Raw genomic sequence first — 5,648 nt, 5'->3', positions numbered from 1 at the left:
AGACACTGTACAGAATGTGTTCACTTTCTTGTACAAAATTGTTTATTTGCCTTTTCTTTGTAACTTATCTGTGAAATGCTGTCAAAAAATATGCATGTGCAGTAATTAGGACTTCACTCCTCCATGCTTTCTTCCATTATCTTACTGTCATTTTCTTGAAACCGTATTTTAGAAAATCGATCAAGTAACATGTTTCATGTGGCTTACTCTGGGTATATCTAAGCCCTTCTGCACATCTGAACTTAGAGGGAGTTGGTCAAATGAGGAAACATCTGGGCGCCTGGGTGGCTCAGTGGGTTAAAGCCTCTGCCTTTGGCTCAGGTCATGATCCCAGGGTCCTGGGATCGAGCCCCACATCGGGCTCTCTGCTCCGCAGGGAGCCTGCTTCCTCCTCTCTCTCTCTCTCTGCCTGCCTCTCTGCCTGCTTGTGATCTCTGTCTGTCAAATAAATAAATAAAATCTTTAAAAAAAAAAATGAGGAAACATCTGGGTTATGCCTTTTTAAGTAGTTTTCTTCAGGAACTGACAGCCTATTGTTGAAGTGTGGAGTTGTAACTCTGAGTGGACTATGGACAGTCACAATATGCACTTAAAAGTTGCACTGTTGCAAAATGGATATTATCCAGGTACTCATACATTGGTTTTTTTTTTTTTTTTTTTTTTTTGGACTGCTTGTCCTGTACCAGAAACATTTTCTTCTATTGTTGCTTGCTTTTAAACTTTGTTTAGCCTTTTGAAGAAAATCTGCTTATGGAACAATTTGCCTCAAATCCACTTCAAGTTGTAGATTTGTTTTCCAATAAAAAAAATTACAATTTACCACCCGCCCCCCGCAAAGTTTCTGTCTTCTAAATCATGGGTTATCCTAACAGCTGTGCCAGTTAGAATCCTTTAATGTCCCTAAATTGTTAATCTGAGGTAGTAGCTTAGTAAGTCCTTTTTCTCTACTTCAATTTCTTCTAAATATCACATAAAATGGAGATGATAAAGGCTCATGAATGAAGGGAAAAAAAGGTAGCCTTGTTCCCTTCACCCTTGATTCATGTTTTACAAAGTTCATGGAACAAGTTCCACTGATATCTGCAATCACTTAGTTCTTCAATGCAAGGCAATAAAGAACTTGGGGTGACCAAAATGGCACTGCCTATGAGTCTATACTTGTTTCAAAGCTAAAGTTCCAAAACAGGCCACTTTTTTCCCAAGAGGAAAGTATGGATGCCACTCCAAGTGATTTGATGACTATCCCAGTGCAAGGAACTTGAATACTAGCAGAAAAAAATTAAACAAATACATGATCACAAAAGCCTTTCAATTCATTTTCCTCTTTGTTTACTCTTACTGTCCTCAAAACTTTGTCTGTATTAATGACACAATGAGATGAACAGATATTGCTTCTGGAAATGTCTAGGTTTTTCAGTAAAGAGATGGTTCAGGGGCGCCTGGGTGGCTCAGTGGGTTAAAGCCTCTGCCTTCAGCTCAGGTCATGATCCCAGGGTCCTAGGATCGAGCCCCGCATCGGGCTCTCTGCTCAGCGGGGAGCCTGCTTCTTCCTCTCTCTCTGCCTGCCTCTCCGCCTACTTGTGATATCTCTCTCTCTGTCAAATAAATAAATAAAAATTAAAAAAAAAAATTTAAAAAAAAAAAGAGATGGTTCAACTATTTTCTGGCACTTCAATAGAGAGAGTCACTGGAGTTTACCATAACATTTAGAAACTGCAATATTTTTTTTTAAAGATTTTATTTATTTATTTGACAGAGAGAGATCACAAGTAGATGGAGAGGCAGGCAGAGAGAGAGAGAGAGAGAGAGAGAGAGAGGGAAGCAGGCTCCCTGCTGAGCAGAGAGCCCGATGCGGGACTCGATCCCAGGACCCCGAGATCATGACCTGAGCCGAAGGCAGCGGCTTAACCCACTGAGCCACCCAGGCGCCCCAGAAACTGCAATATTTTGAAATGCTTTTTGAATGGCCTGAAGAAATGCTAATTTATGATAAAATAGGATGTCAATATTGAAGTATGTTTTAACCTAAATTTTTGGCTATGAGAATTTTCATATATACTGAGATATTGAAATACCAGCATGGATGCTAGTATATTGTCTTATATTCAATAATTGTTGATTTTTGCTATATTTTCTTTCTCTCCCCATATGTACACACACTACTCACACACTTTTTTGTTGCTTAAGTATTTAAAAGTAAGTTGCAGACATTATTACTTGGGTTAATATGTATTTTGATGTATACTAATTCTATGAAATATAGTTATCTATATATAAAGTATATGGTATTATATCCATATTTAAAATGTCAGTTAAAAATATTTTTATTATAATTACACATTAATTTCCCATAAAGACATTTTTATTAGTCAAAATACCCAATTGTCTAAACATGACAATTTGTGTTTGTTATAAGCATTAACTCTGTCCTGTACCTGATGACCAAAGAGATAAGGATTTCTCCATAAGAGCTAGTGCTTTAGTCTATCTTCCTGTGGATAAATGAGAGTCAGTGTCTATCACCCAGACATGTAAGTGCCTAACGGATTCTCAGTGATGAATTAGGAGTAAGTCTCTTATTGCCAATGTAAACTAAGTCCTTCTCCAAATATTAAGCTATAGAAAGGTACATCATATTGCCACAAAATAAAATTTGGGCAAACTGCCTTTAAAAAGTATTTAAACAGATCCTGGGAAAGAGGATTATTGTTATCAAATAATTGTAAAAGAGATGGGAAATCTTTCTTGGACTTAAAAGTGTTCATATGTGAATTTAATCACCTATAAACTGGATTGAGTTTTCTTAGGTTTATTAACTTTCTTGAATATGATATAAGTTTCACTTATCTTCAGATAACAGATTGAATACGTATTTTGAAATTCATCTCGGAAGTCTTTTCTTATAGATAGTATTATGGGCAGAATTTTATCCCCCCAAAAAAGATTATATTGAAGTCCTAACCAGCAGTACTTCGAAAAGTGACCTGGTTTGGAAACTGAGTTGTTGTGGATATAAGTTCATTTAAGATGAGGTCATAGTAGAGTAGGGTCTGCCCCTAATCCAACAGGAATGGTGTCATTCTAAGAGGAAAATTTGGGCACAGACAATGTATAGAGGGAAGATGAGATGCAGAACCAAAGGGAGAAAGTGGCCACATGACAACAGAGGCAGAGATTAGAGTGACACATCTGCAAGGCAAGTTTCTGTCACCAGGAGCAGGAGAGAGGCATGGAACAAGTTCTCCCTGAGCACTCTTTGAAAGTATCGACCCTGCCAAAACCTTGATTTCAGACTTCTGGCCTCAGAACTCTAAGAGAATAAATTTACATTGTTTTAAGCTTCCCAGTTTGTGGTAGTTTATTACAGCAGATTCAGGAAATTCTCACAGTTAGCTGATAATAGATGATAGGTAGATGGATAGATAGACAATCTTTCGGACTTTTTAGGTTTAGGTCTAGTCATAAAATAAAGACTAGAGGAATTATCCAGTGAAGTAATATAGTGGTCCCAAAGTTATTAGTTGAACCACAAAAAACTGCCATTTTTGTAGGAAAAAAATGATTTAAGAGAGGCAGTTTTATGTGGCTCAATCTAATAAATAGATTGATTAAATAATTCCATTTCTATAATCCCCTCTTTCCTGAAAGAGCAGATCTTTAACTGAATTCACTAGGAAAATGGTTTGTTTTCTTTGCATTGCTTTTCTTCTGTAAAGCGATTCCTAGGCTTCATTCATTTCATTTAGAGAAGGAAGTTCCGTCCTCATGACCTATAAGAAAGGAGGTGCTGGAGGCAATTGCTTTTTGAGGTTTTGCCTCCTATTCTCTCATTTACACATCTCTGTGCATGGTTTATTCTAGGAGACAATGCTGGAGATTCCATCCAATTCATGTTCAAAAGCTTGGGTTTCTCCTGGGGATTTTCTCTCATTCCATTTGGCACAGCAGTGACTGTGTTTGACAACATCTGCCTTAAAGCACTGCTCCACAGCTCCATCTGACACTTGGTTCCCATCCACATTTTCTTCCTGCCTGTCTTCTGAGGAAGATGTTTCCACAACAGAGGTGGAGAAGAGAAGACAGCAAGGGCAAACCAGAGCTTTACTTTCCCAGTGAATAACTCACGAACTCACAAAATGTCTTCTCCTGTCTCTTATTCTAATTCAACCAAAGATTTTTGACATAAACCAATATTTTCTCAACCAGCTCTCTGTCCTTTGGGATTCTGAGCATTCAAACGTCATTTCTGAGTGTTTCTTCTCCTACACATTCGTACAGCTAATCCCTTTCAAAGTTTCCTCAACTATGAAAACAAAACAATCACTCACAAATTTTACTGACAATTTTTTTAACCAGCAAGAAAGAATATAATCAAGTCCGAAAACATCTATGTGACCACTGCTAAAACATGCTTACTTATCTTCATAAAAAGTAGATATTTACTTACAAGTTCCACTTCATAAAATTGTAATAATTCTTAGTTCAAATAAATGTTATGACTCTAAGAAATTGATTTAAGAGAAAATTCCAAATCTTATCAATTGAAAGATTCCTCTACATTCTGGAGTACTTAAATCATTGCCTACACCAAATAGGAAATCCCTTTGGGTTTATAGTAGCAACTGCCATTTAAATTATTATTCTTCACTTAAACTGTCTTTGTTAGTTTGCTCTGGCTTTAAATTCTAACAGATTGTTTCAAAATGTCATTCTACTCAATTGAAAACACCCTGCCATTATTCTCTTCATTGTATGAGATTCTAAAATTTCTAAAATTTCCCTGGGCCAGATAATACATAAACAATTGGTGATATTAGGAAAAAAAAAAATCCTTCAGCCTAAAAGAGGTATCATTTGATTTCAAGATTTATGATATTTCTCTCCTCAGCATACTTTACAGCTGGGTTTTCAGAAGTATATATATTTCACATATGTGTTCACATAGAATTTGAGAAAGGAAGAATGTGCTACAAAGGAATATGTTATGTTTTTGTGGTTTTATAAAGGGAAACTCTTTCAAGACAGAGAATAGCCACGCACTGCATTGACAAACACTCTCTGGGACACAGGGACTACCATGAATGCTGGTGTCAGATGCTGCCACTTATATCGTGAACTCTCACCTGCTGTACCTCATTGGAGATGAGCCAGAGTAACTTTGTCCCCTTGGCTCACCTATGAGCATATGGCAAAAAGAAGCAATATGAAAACCCAATCCTTCCTTCTTGTTCAAATAGAGACTTCTTAAATGAGCAGGCTCAGTCCTAGAAACAACAGTATTTGTCTATTTGCACTTAACTGAAGCAAACCCAACATTTGAAAATCAAGTTAGAAGCTGATGACTCCTTTCACAAATACATCTATTTGTGTTTCATTTAGGTATTTTTTTAAATAGCAAGCATGTCTACTATACTAAACTGTGATTGGAGATTCTATATCTGTACACATTGTAAGGACCTATTTTATATTTTTATATTTTAGCCGGAGGCGTCCATTGAGGTTAAACAAAAATCTTGTTGTTTAACTCTTAAACTGTCCCTGCTCCCCTTCCCCCAGGGAACTTACTTAAAAACAAGTCCCAGAAACCAGCTCCAGGTAACAAAGCCCAGATACGAGGGTGGGTCAGGCCAGGTGGAGACATCCAATCC

General features: G+C 37.0%; 1 protein-coding gene across 6 annotated transcripts in view; it reads right to left on the bottom strand.

Annotated features, from left to right (window-relative positions):
• Window positions 1–5,648, bottom strand: part of CAMK4 (calcium/calmodulin dependent protein kinase IV) — a 326,108-nt gene that overhangs the window by 127,295 nt on the left and 193,165 nt on the right. The gene's annotated exons all lie outside the window — the stretch shown is intronic.

The sequence above is a fragment of the Lutra lutra genome, chromosome 5 (genome assembly GCF_902655055.1).
Source record: "Lutra lutra chromosome 5, mLutLut1.2, whole genome shotgun sequence".
NCBI lineage: Eukaryota > Metazoa > Chordata > Mammalia > Carnivora > Mustelidae > Lutra > Lutra lutra.
This window is presented reverse-complemented; position numbering and strand designations above follow the sequence as displayed.